We start from the raw sequence: 16,187 nt of genomic DNA, 5'->3' as shown, positions 1-16,187 counted from the left end.
ACCCCTGCTATTTGCCCTTATGATAGAACCCCTGGCTGAAAGTATAAGAATTCATCCGAATATTCAGGGCTATAATACCAGGGACTCAAAGAATAAAATCTCATTATATGCAGACGATATACTTTTATATATTACAAAGTCACAAACGAGCATACCAAATTTATTAAACTTAATAGAGGAATTTGGGTCTTTTTCTGGATATAGAATAAACTGGAACAAAAGCGAAATCATGACATTAAAACCTCAAGAACCTACACACTTACTGAAGTTCCCCTTTAAAATCGCAACAGAAAAATTTAAATATTTGGGTATTCAGATTACTAGAAAATATAAAGCATTATTCAATGCTAATTTCATACCTTTATTAAATAAACTTAATACACGGATTAAATTTTGGAAAACACTTCCCTTATCATTATTAGGTAGAATAAATGCAATAAAAATGATCTTCTTACCACAATTACTATACCTATTTCAGTCTATACCGGTATATATACCAAAATATTTAAAAAAAAAATTAGACTCTAACATTACAAATTATATTTGGGACTATAAATCACATAGAATCACAAAAAAACACTTATGTAAACCAAAAGAGGTCGGGGGACTTTCACTTCCGAATTTTATGTATTATTACTGGGCAGTGCATATTAAGAATATGATTTATTGGTTGGATAGTTCTACACAACAGACAGAATGGATAAAAATGGAGAAGGAGGATTGTCATCCTTGTAATATAGGAACGATCCTCTTTTCCCCCAAAAAACTGAATAACACAATATATAAGAAGAACCCAATTATATATGGTACAATAAGAATTTGGAAACAAATAAAAGTATCTTTAAAATTAAGAAATCTATCACTGTTAATGCCAATTGCGAATAACCCTTTATTTAAACCATCTCTTATTGATAAGACATATAACCAATGGGAAAGTCTCGGAATTAGAAGGATCAGGGATATGTACGAAATAGGAAACCTACTATCATTCCAACAACTACAATTAAAATTTAAATTGAAAAACAACCAATATTTTAAATATCTTCAGATTTGCGACTTTGTGAAAAAATATATACAAGGATATCAAAAAGTAACTCCTGACTTATTGGAAGAAGCAATGAATATTGAAGCTGACTCACAAAAATTAATATCCTATTTATATAATAGTATTCTAAATATAGACCTACCATCGACAGAGGTACTTAGAGAAGAGTGGGAACGGGAATTAATGATAAAAATTACGAAGGTTAAATGGGAAAAATACCTGATATATATTCACAAATGTTCAATTAATGTAAGACATAATCTAATACAATTTAAAAATGTACATAGATTATATTATTCAAAAACAAGATTGAACAAATTTTATCCAAATATATCCGCCACTTGTGATAAATGTCTAGCCCAAAAGGCAACTATAACACACTCCTTAGTTTCCTGCATAAAACTTTATAGATTTTGGAATGATATTTTTGAAATACTTACAAAATTATTCAAGACAAGAATGGAACCTAATACTGAAATGATTATATTTGGTGTAATGGAAGATGGGAATAAATTGAACACATCTCAAAATCTATTCCTTAATTATGGTTTAATAATAGCAAAAAAATTAATACTTAAATTTTGGAAGGGTACATCAATACCAACGCTTAAAATGTGGATTGCAAGTATGTTGGACACTGCTCATCTTGAGGAAATGCGATTCCTCCTAATGGATAAATCAGACCAATTCATAACGAGTTGGTCTCCATTCGTCGTTTTTTTGGAATCATATGGTGCAACACAATTGTAAAAAATAACTGTTTCAGGACTGGACGAGGGTTGGTCAAGACTATAAATAATGATCTCCTTTTCTTTTCACTATTTTCTCTCTCAACTTTCTTCATTTACTCGTTTTCTTTCTTCACACACTATATATCTCACATTTTTCTATCCTTTACTATCTAACCTCTTTTTCTTATTCTCATCTTTTTTCAATGTAACAAAAAAAAAAGAAGTTGTACATAAAATGTATTATGAAAATATATATTAGGCACTTTGGTGCCATATGACTGTGCTTACTTCTAATAAAATAAAATATTTAAAAAAAAAAGAATCAGGTAGTTTATGGTACAACTTTATCAAACACTGCTGAGGCAACAGCAAGACTATTCTATACAGTTCTGGTCAGTATAGTATAAGAGATCCATAATTCCACCGGAGTGGGTGGAGAGTAGATTCAGTAAGATGTTGCCAGGGATGCAATGCATTTCTTATGAAGGGATACTTGACAGTTTGGGTTTGTTTTCCTTGGAGTAGAGGAGGCAGAGGGGAAACCTTATCAAGGTATATAACATTTCAGGAGGCATATTTAGGGTACATAGCAATAAGTTTTTTTTGTTTGAAATAAATGTCTAAGACCAGCAGGAATAGGTTTAAGGCAATAAGTAAACATGTGAGAAAGGATCTGAGGTAGAATGCTTTCACCTGAACAGTGCTTGCAATTTGGAATTCATTTAAAGGTGGAGAAGGCAGGTACTCCCAAACATTTGATTGATTGATTGAAAGCTACACCATGGAAACAAGCCATTCGGTCCACCGAGTCCACACCGAACATCTATCACCAGTACATATTAGTTCAATGTTATTCTACCTACACAAAGATTTCATACACATTGAGGGCAACCTAGAGGTTCATTAACCTAATCCATGAAATGTGGGAGGAAACCAGAGCACCCAGAGGAAACCCATGCGGTCATAGGGAAAATTCAACACAGACATCAGGATCAAACCAGGTCACTGACGCTGTGAAGCTGCAGCTTTACCAGCTGTATACTGTGCTGATTGAAACACATCTGGATGAGCATTTCAATCATCAAGTGCTGGAAAATAGGATTAATACAGATGGGCCATTTGTTGAATGAAGTGGGCAGAAGGGCTATATGACTCTGTGCTGTATGACTTTGACATTGGACTCCATGTGTTTACCTCACTGGATTTGGCAGCCACTTTACACATCGATGACAGTACTTTTTAAACACAGGATTATTTATAAAACTAGATTTGGACCATTTTAATTCATTACATTTATTAAAATGTATATTCATGTCACCAGCCAGAACAAGTAAAATTTGTCTTTTCACACATCATGACAACATTACTTCAATAAATTAGCTGACATTACCATATTACTAAAGGTACACAAAAATGCTGGAGAAACTCAGCGGGTGCAGCAGCATCTATGGAGCGAAGGAAATAGGTGACGTTTCGGGCCAAAACCCTTCTTCAGACTGATAGGGGGTGGGGGGGGAGAAGGAAGGAAAAAGGGAGGAGGAGGAGCCCGAGGGCGGGGGGATGGGAGGAGACAGCTCGAGGGTTAAGGAAGGGGAGGAGACAGCAAGGGCTAGCAAAATTGGGAGAATTCAACGTTCATGCCATCCGGACGCAAGCAACCCAGGCGGAATATGAGGTGCTGTTCCTCCAATTTCCTGTGTTGCTCACTGGCAATGGAGGAGACCCAGGACAGAGAGGTCGGATTGGGAATGGGAGGGGGAGTTGAAATGCTGAGCCACAGGGAGTTCAGGTAGGTTATTGCGGACTGAGCGGAGGTGTTCGGCGAAACGATCGCCCAACCTTCACTTAGTCTCCCTGATTATCATATTACTGTTTGAGGGAGTTTGCCTTTGGATTTAATATTTCCTTTTTTGATCTATTTTTTGATAAGAGTACAGAACTGCCTATTCCAATACATTTAAAAGAATGGAAATGTGCATCTGTTACATACCACAAGTGAGCAATAAGCTGAAACAATATAGTACAAGGAGGTTTTCTGTTTAAGGTTTTTCTCCAGCTGGGTTAAAAAGAATTCTGATCTCCTATCTGGAAAGAGATTTTTATAATGTTAATCTTCCCTTCCTCTTGGCCTTTGTAAGAATTTGCAATTTCTGATCTCTGCTCACAGTAAGTGTCCCTGCACTCAGGTTGGTGATGAAACCTCTCAGTGGAAATAAGTTAAATTAGCATCTAGGCTTATCCTGAATGTCAATCACACAATGCTTTACGTGACAGATTTTAGTACAAGACCAATAATCCAGAGCAGTGGGTCAGCACTCAATACTTCTGGCCTGACACCTCCATGATTGACCTGGATGTCAATCTACAGGGGCTTATTGTGGATAAGCTGAAAGTACAAGTGTGATACCAGTAAGCAGGCAAAGCTTCCATGGCTTATTATCTCACTTATCATTTCCCCGCTGCTGTGAATCAGGTCTCTAACATTTGTCTCAGGCTACTAGGCCCCAGACGTCATTTGATTGCCATCGCACCACAGACACAACTAGTTGCAGGTCATTACATTTGTTCAGTGTTATCATTCACCAGGTTCAGCCAAATCCCTTTAATAAAGGAAAGCATTGTCAACACTTCTTCATGAGCGACCTGCAAAGCTTGCAGGGACATACTGTATATGTGGTCCAAGGTTTCAGGTATCCATGCATAGCATGCATAGAATTGAATGTCATTGTGAATGGCTGAGCTCTTGTGTGCATTAGTACATTAAATACAAATAATTTGAAAGGAAGCTTGGAGATTTCAAGCAATCCACAGTCAGGCTTCTGTTTCTTTTGAAATTGAATTGTGTTATGCACAAAAATTGGGCACTGGATAATTTAAAGCTGGTTTTATAACAAAAATTCATCTGGTACTACAACAGCTTATGCAATATTTAAAGGAAATAATTGTCATTGCAAGCCAAACGTAATTACATTTAAGACTTAACATATTGTCCACGAAGGAACTGTAGATGCTGGTTTAAACCGAAGATAGACACAAAAAGCTGGAGTAACTCAGCAGGCCAGGCAGCATCTCTGGAGAAAAGGAATAGGTGATGTTTCAGGGAGGGCCTCTACCCAAAACGTCACCTATTCCTTAACATATTGTAATTTTGTTTTTGCTTATTGTGGATTGCTTTTCATCAAAATGAGAAATATAATCATGGAGTACAGGTGCACAACCTTTTATCCGAAAGCCTTGGGACCAGACACTTGTCGGATTTCGGACATTTTCGGGTTTCAGAATGGAAGATTTTTAGCGTAGATTAGGTAGGTAGCGCGGGCGGCTTGAAAAGTCTGGAGCTGCTGCCTCCTCCCCGGTGACTGGGAGAATCATTGCATAAATGTTAGTCAGTTAGTTTGGAGGGATTTTATGTGGTGGTGGTGGTGTAGGGGTGAAGAGGGAAACTTTAATTCTTAGTCCCCTACCTACCTGGTCGGCGACTCCCAACCTCGCGGAGCTGGGGGCTCCGTCCGGCCGCGGGCGGCGCCGGTTGGAGCTCCGACCCCGGCAACTCTACCCCTGGCTGCGAGGCGCTCCAAATCCAGCGCGGCCCGCGGTCGGACGTCCCAGCTCCGGGAATGTCGGGAGTCGGCGGCGTCGCGCTGGGATACCAGCGGGGAGCGGGCAATGCCTTACCGGGTCGCCGTGCGGCAAGCTCCGGAGCGCTGTGGCCGCCGACACACAACATTCGCGGAGCGTCGCTGGATTTGGAGCCGCGGAGCTGGGGGCTCCGTCCAGCCGCGGGCGGCGCCGGTTGGAGCTCCGACCCCGGCAACTCTACCCCTGGCTGCGCGGCTCCAAATCCAGCGACGCTCCGCGATGTTGTGTGTCGGCGGCCACAGCGTTCCGGAGCTTGCCGCACGGTGACCCGGTAAGGCATTGCCCGCTCCCCGCTGGTACCCCGACGCCGCCGACTCCCAACATTCACGGAGCTGGGGCGTCCGGCCGCGGGCCGCGCTGGATTTGGAGCGCCTCGCAGCCAGGGGTAGAGTTGCCGGGGTCGGAGCTACAACCGGCGTCGCCCACAGCCCCACCGGCCACAGCGCTGCGGAGCTTACTGCACGGCGACCCGGTAAGGCATTGACCGCTCCCCGCCTCTCCGACCAGGTAGGGGACTAAGAATTAAAGTTTACCCCTTCACCCCCCCCTTCACATAAAAGCCCTCCAAACTAACTGACTAACATTTAAGCAATGATTTACAGATGTTTAAGCGTCTCCCGGTCTCCGGGGAGGAGGCAGCCGCTACAGTAGTACAGACCTGGGTTGACCGTGGGTCGTTTTGGGTCAGGTTTGGCGCCAAACGCGAGCTTTGGTGCGCAGACGACATCTGGAAAAAATGGCCGGTTTTCGGAGCTTTTCGGTTTCTGGAACACCGGATAAAAGGTTGTGCACCTGTACTTCCATTTCATAAAATTAGCTGAATCATCAATAATTCCAAGTTTCATGAAAGCACATGAAAAATTAGTTGATGTGCCTGAAAATAATATCTATGTTGTTATGTCAAAGTTACATGGCAGTGTAGAGCCATTCTCAGCCAGAATTTAACAATCACTTTTGGACACGCACCACCAATTGAAATTGACCAATTAACTTAATTTCTCATCTTTCGTAGTAGCCACAAGCTTCGGTGTGTAGAACTTTAAACACATTTCTGGAATGTGGACCTACACCAACAAAACTAGGCTACATGTTAAAATCTCTCATGCTATACTGTGTTTTATTTCTACAGCAAGTAGAGAGATTTCCTCTGGCAGATTTAATGAAAGCTATTTAACATACCACGATCCCAACCCTCCACAATGAGTAGCTCAGTTAGTCAATTTACTGAAACTAACTTTGTTCCATTACCCAATACATCAGGGCAGGATATGCTGAGGTGTCAAAGCTATCAACACCATGGATCCTGTTTTATTCAATTCCCCAGAACTCAGCATGCACCATTATTCAATACAACTGCTCTCAGCATGCTCAGTAACCCAATCTACCAGCCCCGAGCCTGCTCAATAACCTACTCAACCGGATGGATATACTGAGATACCTAATCCACTGGCTCTATGGTTGATCAATTACTCAATCAACTGGCTGAGGTTGATCAGTTATCCAATCCACTGCCACTGAGCATGCTCAATAACCCATTTCACCAGTCTGGATGTCACCAGTTGAGATAAGCAAGCCATCACCACTGTGCTGTATTAGCATTGATCACCCAATCCACCAGGTGAAGTTTGCCAAGGTACCCAAGCCATCAACAAATAGCACGCCCCATTATTCAATTCACTAGCACTGTGATGCTTCACTAACCAGCTTACCAGCACTGAGCATGTTTGGTTATTCAGCATGCGAGGACAGTTCATGCACAATTGCTTGATCCACAAGCAATGGATATTTAACTCAAATGTGTTATCATGAAGTAGAGAGTGCGAGAGAGATAATTAATGGTATAGATATCGTGACAAGATACAAGATAAGATACAAGATACAAGATACATTTAATTGTCATTTGGACCCCTTGAGGTCCAAACGGAATGCCGTTTCTGCAGCCATACATTACAAACAAATAGACCCAAGACACAACATAATTTACATAAACATCCATCACATTGCTGTGATGGAAGGCCAAATAAATGTATCTCTCTCCACTCTCCCCTCCCCCCCCCCCCCCCCCCCCCCCCCCCCCCCCCCCCCCCCCCGATGTCAGAGTCAAAGTCATAGCCCCCGGCTGGCGATGGCGATTGTCCCGCAGTCATTGAAGCCACGCCGGGTGGTGCGAGGTCGCACACCGGGTCTTGGTGTTAGAGCCCACGGCGTGCGCTCGCAGAGTCCCGCGGCCATTCCAAGCCGCGTGGGGCGGTGATGTCAGGCCCCGCTCCAGGAGCTCTTCGACCCCGCAACTCGGGCGGGAGAAGTCGCCGTTGCGAGAGCCCTGAAAAGCGGTCTCCCTCCAGGGACCCGCGGGCTCCCGGTGCCGCCGTCCGCAGACCCGCAGTTGAAGCCTCCGACTCTCCGGTCGGGCCGCAGCAGCAGTAGCAGCAGCAGCGCTCCTCCACCGCTCCACCCGCTCCGGACTCGGCCAGCCCCGCGATGGTGAGGTGAGTCGTCGGCACCAGAGTCCCCGGTCTCTTCCTGTTGGAGGCCGCTCCTCATTGCAGCCCCAACGACAACGGAGACCCGACGAGAAAAGGTTGGGTCTCCCGTGCAGGGAGAGATTTTAAAGTTTCCCCCTCCCCCCCACCCCCCCACGCACACACACCCCAACAAAACATAACAAAAACTACATAAAAACATAGACAGAAAATAATAAAACGCGGACGGGCTGCAGAGGCCGCTGCTGACGAGAGTCGCGCCGCCCACAATGGCTTTTGACAGTGAAATGAGTATACATTTTTAAGGTGCAAGTAGGGAAGAAGTTCACAAGATACTGGCAGCAGTATGGGCATCTTCTTGGCAGTCACGCCCTCTTGGATACCAAAAGCTGAATTGGTGGAAAACCAATAGATTGCATGGGAACAATAGCCTTATCATGTGAATGGGTTATCCTGGTTTTGTTTGGACAGAAGGCGATATTGCAGTTGGAATTTAACAGTAGTCCTTCTGACAAGGAATGTGAAGCTTATGCTGAATAGAAAACTAACATTCTGGATGAACTGTAAACACTGCTCGCAGAGCTGAAAGTCACGGGTATGATGCAGAAAGAGAAAGCAGGAAGAGATTAATTTTGATTCCTTAAGAGATAACCAGAAAGTGATTGTAGGGAAAACCTTTATTGTATCATGTACTCAGGATCACTGGCTTCATGGTGTCACCTGCATGGACTAAACTATACACAGAAATCATACACAACCAATAACTACATTACTCACAACTATTGCTGCATGACTGGATACCATGGATTCAGGTACGAGTGGAAGATGGGACATAAGGCAGTGTGAACATGGAGGAACAAAGATAGAGAGCTTTACGAAGCACCAATATTGGAAATTACTGTGCCTGAGTTCATGTTATCCTGTAATGCACCGAATAAAGTAATTTAGTTATTGGCTTTGTGCGGTTTCTGTGGGCAGATTAGTCCATACAGGTGATACCATGAAGACAATGATCCAGAGTACATGATACAATATAATGAAGGATATGAAGAAACTATGTTGAAATAACAAATGCAGTTTAGCATGTGAAACTAATATGGGAAAGTGATCCATTGGAATATTAGTGCCAGGATTGGGTACTTCAGAGATAACAGGTGCAGCTTACAGTGAAGAGTTCAGTGAGCAAAGAGCATGAAACAAAATGAGTTATGATTAGTTTAATTTACAACAGTGTATGTACGATAGAGTGTCAAGAAGGATCCAGAGCCCAAAACGTCACCTGTACATTCCTTCCACAGATGCTGCCCACCCTGCTGAGTTCCTCCAGCACTTTGTGTCTTGCTCAAGATTCCAATACTTTCTTTGTCAAAAAATCTTAGTATTGGAATAATTGACTGTTTCTATTAGTTATTATTTTTAATATGCATCAATGTAGTGCATGCAAGAAACGAAAATATTTTGTGGTGCGACATTGTACCAGACACTGCTATGTTGATCAGAGTGTAATACGTTGCATAAAACAGATTTTATTGGTAGCCTCACCTGTGTTGTTTACTAGTGCAAGCAGCAACACAAAGATCGCTAGAATTTAGAAGATTGAGGGGGGATCTTATAGAAACTTACAAAATTCTTAAGGGGTTGGACAGGCTAGATGCAGGAAGATTGTTCCCGATGTTGGGGAAGTCCAGAACAAGGGGTCATAGTTTAAGGATAAGGGGGAAATCTTTTAGGACCGAGATGAGGAAAACTTTTTTTCACACAGAGAGTGGTGAATCTCTGGAATTCTCTGCCACAGAAGGTAGTTGAGGCCAGTTCATTGGCTATATTTAAGAGGGAGTTAGATGTGGCCCTTGTGGCTAAAAGGATCAGGGGGTATGGAGAGAAGGCAGGAACAGGATGCTGAGTTGGATGATCAGCCATGATCATATTGAATGGCGGTGCAGGCTCGAAGGGCCGAATGGCCTACTCCTGCACCTATTTTCTATGTTTCTATGTTTCTATGATCTACAAACATTACAAGATGGTTTGCAAGGATTTACAATATTGTTTCCATCTCAACCTCCTTTCTTCCTATTGTCCATATCCTGTATTATTTTATTCTATTATATTGCATCAACTCTCTTTATCCCATTGTAAGCATCAATAAATAGATTACCTAAGGTGTCAGTCTGGTTTATGTATCTGGACACCTGACCTCTCAAATTTTCGGTTCCATCACTGTCTCATGGTGTTGGAAAATTTGAATTCTAAACTTGAATTACAGGTATTCATGTTATTCCCTTTATCATGTATCTTACACTATGGATGGCTCAATTGTAATTATGTATTGTCTTTTCGCTGACGGGTTAGCATGCAACAAAATATTTTCACAGTGCCTTGCCACACATGACAAGCTAAACTCAAACGTTTCTTAACACCAAAACAATATTCAGTTGACCATGTACAATATTTAACAATTTAATCCTACTGAAGCAAATCAACAGTCTTGATTATTCCACTCCTCTTATCCATTCCAGTCTAATCCCCTCTGAAAGCCTCCGCTCACTCAGTAACTATCCAAATATTGTCATCTACCATGCTGACATGTTCCCATCACTATCCATTGATCAGGACTCCACAGATCAACACCAGACCATCATCTCCCAGACTGTTACCAATTTCTTCACCATTGGCGATCTCCCCTCCACAACTTCCAACCTTATGGTTCCCTAACCCAGTACTACTTGCTTTTATTTCCTTTCCAAATTCCACAAACGTGACTGCCCAGGCAAACCTATTGTTTCTGCCTGCTCCTACCCCACATAACTCATGTCCAAATACCTTGATTCTATCCTATCCCCACAAACCCAATCCTTTCTGACCTGCATCCGAGACACCTTACATAATCTTCAACAACTTTTAATTCTTTGGTCCCCCATTACCTCATCTTTATCATGGATGTCCAGTACCTTTACCCCGACATTCCCTAACAGGAAGGTCTCAAGAACCTACAGTTCATTCTTGACCAGAAACCTAACCCTTTTCCCTTCACTAACACTCTCCTCCACCTGGCAGAACTTGTCTTCACCCTCAACAACTTCTCTTTTGACATCTTCAATTAAAGGTGTAGTCATGGACACTCGCATGTGTCCCAGCTATGTGTGCCATTTTGTCAATTATGCGGAAATCTTCATTCCAAACATACACTGGCACCATCCCCCACACATCTCCCTTTCTCCACTATCTCTAAGACTCCACCGTGACGAAAAAGGAATAGTTCCACTGGTCTTTGCCGTTCACCCCACCAGCTTCCACTCCTTTATATCATTCCCTGACTATTCCGCCACCTTCAACATAATCCCACCACATGCCACATCTTCCCACCCCCACCCCTATCTGCCTTCTGTTGAGACCGCACCCTTGGCAAGTCCTTGGTTCACAAATCGCTCCCCGCCCAAACCACCCTTCCCCAGATATTTCTTCCTGCAATCACAGGAGATAGAGTCATAGATTCAGAGTGATACAGTGTGGAAACAGACCCTTTGGCCCAACCAGCCCACACTGGCCTACAATGTCCCAGCTGCACTAGTCCCACATGCCTGCACTTTGTCCATATCCCTCCAAACCTGTCCTATCCATGTACCTGTCTAACTGTTTTTTAAATGATGGGATAGTCCCAGCCTCAATTTCCTCCTCTGGCAGCTTGTTCCATCCACCCACCACCCTTTGTGTGAAAACGTTACCCCTCAGATTCCTATTACATCTTTTCCTCTTCACCTTGAACCTATGTCCTCAGTCCTCAATTCCCATACTCTGGGCAAAAGAGCCTGTGCATCTGTTAATCCTGGCCAGATTGGAGAGGCTAGGACTTTAAAATGGGGTAAAAGCTTTGGGGCTGCTGGGAGATTTGGTCAATTTGGAATTGCTCTCTGCAGAACTGGGACAAGCTGCGGAGAGGTGCCAGGATGTCTAGAGCATGGGTACAAATTGCAAGAAAAGAATAAGAACATCTGCAGATCCTGTCAATTAGGTACCAAATGAATAGAATGGATTGGATGCCTGTAAACCGGACATACACCTTATAAATAGTTGTAAATAATGTTGCAGAGTTCTACTTTGCCAAGTGTTGATTGGATGAGGCATTGAGCCTTGTCTGGGTTTCTTGCAGATCAGGGTAAATGTTTCTAAGTTTGCTTCCTTGCGAAGTCCGGTTTGAATACAATGTATTATGCTGCTATATTATTAGGTTAGGGAACTATGTGTTATGTATGGGGTTAATCGATATCTGTAATTGGATTATTAAGAGACCACCCCCATGTGGTTCAGCCCCTCGAGGTCCCAGGACACATAAAAGTCCGCTACCACGAGGTCCAGTGCCGATCTTCTGGGAGAGCACTTGGGACTGCGTGAAGTTCTGGAGTGTATCTGCCTGAACGAGGCCGAGAGGGCTTGAACAGGCAGATATGAGGATTGATAGGTACAGTAGTTGAACTGTAATGCGCTCTTGCTAAAATAAAATGTAGTTGTTTCAAGTGCTTGATTCGATGTTTTCACTGAAACTAGACTGGGGGGAAGATTAGAAGCGAGCAATTTATATTGGGGGTTTGTCCGGGATCTCAAAAGACCCCTAAACACAACCTTCAATCCTATCCACGCCATCATTGATAGATCGTCCAGTGGCTTATGGCACCCGGAGTCGAACAAAACGGTTAGCTCCGGTGTTTAACGAAAAGAAAGGTATGTTAGATATAGTGCAACTGCCAGAGTATTTCTGTGAGCCACAACCTAGACAGATTGCTCGAATAGAAAGGAATGATTTATTTGGGCAGTATCGGGAAAACCTTAGTGAACAGCAGGATTTATCTGAGGTTGAGACAGTTATTTTAGATACCGAAATAGACTTTGACGTAACCGGCAGCTTACAAATTGAACAGGTATCTCACTGGCAGTTACCAGTAAGGGAAGGAATAGGTACAGCGGATTCGGCCAGCACAGTGAATATGAATAATCCCCGTGCCACATATGCTGTAGAAGCCTCATGAAATAATGGCAGTATTAAACAGAATCCCAGATAGGAAGAATTCACCTGCTGTCTTATAGATTATCTGCGAACCACAATGCGTGTATATCATGCAGATTCCTGGGATTTGTGGGAGACCATACAACAGATAATGACTCCAGCTGAGAATATCAAATTTCTAGTAGCCCTAGGACACCCGACATGAAACATTGGCAAATCCAGTAATGGATAACAGTGCAAGAGAAGAGGCTGTTTTAATGGCCCTCACAAAAACATTTCAGAAACCAGGCGATTTAAGTCGAGTTCTGGAAATAAAACCAGAGAAGGGTGAGGGAGCAGACAAATTTCTAGACCGTTTTTCAAAATTATATATGGACCAATCAGATGATTTAGACTATCAGAATGGAGCAAGTTCCCCTCAATATTGTGCTATCTTGTTGAATTGTCTCCCCACTAAAGTAGCGAATTTAATTAAAATTGATAATAGGAACTGGTCTGAGAACCGAGCCAGTCAGATAGCCAGAGCTGTGAGATATTATTGGAAGGAAGGTAGGAACCAAGAAAATAATCCTGTAACTAGGAGAGACAGTGAACGCACAGCAAAGGAAGAATTACCAAAATCTAACTCTGAACCATGGATTCTCAGAGTACCAGCAAATTACAGATTGGGAGAAATTAGGGTCCCACATTAATCAGATTACTATCACCACAACACTCCCAATTTCGAGCCCATTCCAATGGAACCCAGGGGTAGAATAAGACCAACCATGTTGCCTAATCAATGCAATACTTTGTGGGGGAATGGGACATTGGATTCGGGCCTGTCCAACAAAGGAGACAATGAAAGAGAGAGGTCAAAGAAGGGAATTCCAGGATTACGAAGAACTTAGAGATCCTAGAGAATATAGACACATCCAAAATCCAAGGAATTATGGGAGGTCCTTTAATTCAAGAGACTACTGGGACCCAAGAAACCAGGGACAGAGATGGCCCGAATGTCAGGAACTAAGAAGTCACACACCGTTTGCTCAATCTAACCCATTTTCTCAGTCCTGACTCACCAACCCGCCCTGGAATTGGGAGCATGGAGACATGACCCCTACTCTAGAACCCCCTCAAATAATTTACCAGAATGAATGAATTGGATGTTCTATTGTAGTAAAAACTGAAAATCACATAGAAGCAAATTATAAACCATCTTATGACTACCCCAGAAAACCCCTTAGAGCAAAGAAGGTTGTAAATCAATGAGCTTGTTTCAAATGCACGCAATCAGGTCACTGGAACAAGGAGTGTCTGGCGAGAAGGCAGAACATAACAGGACTGAAGAAAATGCAAGGGGCAATAAAGAAATTAAGAAAAGGAACATAGTAGCTAGCTTGAGAAGGAATGGCAACTAAAGAAAGGAAATAGCACTAGGGAGAGAAGAAACAAACTTACTGTGCAGGAGGAATGGGAGTGGGGAAAAAAGATATTATTTGAATGTGTTACTGAATTTGTGCCTGCAAGACAGTATATCGACGACAGACTATCTGGGGAGTGAGGTAAAATAATGCACAGACCCCTTATGAACGGGAAGAAGACAGTAAAAGGTTAGCTCCCCAGAAACAGGTGACCAGCAGGAAGAACTGATACTGTCCTGCCCCTTTAAGACATTTGGGAAGGCCAACCACAGAGCAAATTACTCCTCAGTATCTCCACTCCCTAATAACTGAAACTACCATCAGAAAGGAAAAAGAAGAGGACCTACCTTAGTGCCCAACTTTAATATCACCTGGCTATTGGAGAAAGAAAAGGAAGGAGAATAAAGGACACTCTAATCATCTTCAAAAGAAACAACACTGACAACTCGTAATGACTATTGGTATAGCTCCTCTTTAAGAATTCAATCTGATTTATACAAGGTACTCCAAAAATTTAATATGGGAGAGAATTTTATCAGATGGATTAAACTACTTTATGATAGACCTACGGCAAGAATATTAACTAACAATACGCTATCTCCAAAATTTTACTTATCAAGGGGTAATAGGCAAGGGTGTGCCTTATCACCATTGCTATTTGCCCTTATGATAGAACCGCTGGCCGAAAGGATTAGAAATCACCCGAATATTCATGGATATAACAGCAAGGACTCAAAGAATAAAATTTCATTATACGCTGATGATATCCTTTTATATATTACTAATACACAAACGAGTATACCCACCTTATTAACACTAATTGAGGAATTCGGCTCTTTTTCAGGATACAGAATAAATTGGAATAAAAGCAAAATTATGTCTTTAAAACCACAGGATTCGAGACACTTACTAAAATTCCCCTTCAAAATTGCAACAGAAAAATTCAAGTACCTGGGTATTCAAATTACGAGAAGACACAAATCATTATTTAGTGCCAATTTTATACCACTATTAAATAAACTGAATGATACGATTAAATTTTGGAAAACGCTTCCACTCTCATTGATAGGTAGAATTAACGCTATAAAAATGACTTTCTTACCACAATTAATATATTTGTTTCAAGCAATCCCAATATATATTCCAAAATATTTTTTCAAAAAATTAGATTCCACTATCACTAATTTTATATGGGACTACAGAACACATAGAATTCAACGAAAGCATTTGTGCAAATCTAAAGAAGTGGGGGGTTTATCATTACCTAACTTTATATATTACTACTGGGCAGTGCATATTAAGAACATAATATACTGGCTAGATAGTTCCACTCAGCAGTTGGAGTGGATAAGAATGGAGAAAGAGGAGTGCTATCCGCACGATATAGGAACGATTCTGCTCTCACCGATAAAATTGAATAGTATAATATATAAGAAGAACCCAATTATTCACAATATAATAAGAATTTGGAAACAAATAAAAGCATCCTTGAAATTAAATAATTTATCAGTATTAACCCCACTATTGAACAACCCCGCATTCAAACCTTCTCTCATCGACAACACATATCAACAATGGGATAGACTGGGGATTAGGAAAGTAGGGGATATGTATGAAGTGGGCAAACTGTTATCATTTCAACAATTAAAATTAAAATTTAAATTGAAGGATAATCAATATTTTAAATATATACAGGTATGTGACTTTATGAAGAAACATACACATAGATTTCAAACTATATTTTTAGATCCTTTAGAAGAAGCAATGAATATCAAGGCTGATTCACAAAAATTAATATCATACTTTTATAATAATATATTAAATAGAGAATCACCCTCAACAGAAGCATTAAGGGAAGATTGGGAACAAGAGCTAATGACAAAGATC

At 41.7% G+C, this 16,187-nt stretch overlaps 1 long non-coding RNA gene across 1 annotated transcript; it reads left to right on the top strand.

Annotated features, from left to right (window-relative positions):
• The first annotated feature begins 5,537 nt into the window (after positions 1-5,537).
• Positions 5,538-6,198, top strand: LOC129693978 (uncharacterized). The gene is made up of 2 exons (XR_008722939.1): positions 5,538-5,922; positions 6,018-6,198. It is a non-coding gene; the product is annotated as an uncharacterized LOC129693978 (long non-coding RNA).
• The last annotated feature ends 9,989 nt before the right edge of the window (positions 6,199-16,187 follow it).

Source organism: Leucoraja erinacea, chromosome 3 (assembly GCF_028641065.1).
Source record: "Leucoraja erinacea ecotype New England chromosome 3, Leri_hhj_1, whole genome shotgun sequence".
Lineage (NCBI taxonomy): Eukaryota > Metazoa > Chordata > Chondrichthyes > Rajiformes > Rajidae > Leucoraja > Leucoraja erinaceus.
This window is presented reverse-complemented; position numbering and strand designations above follow the sequence as displayed.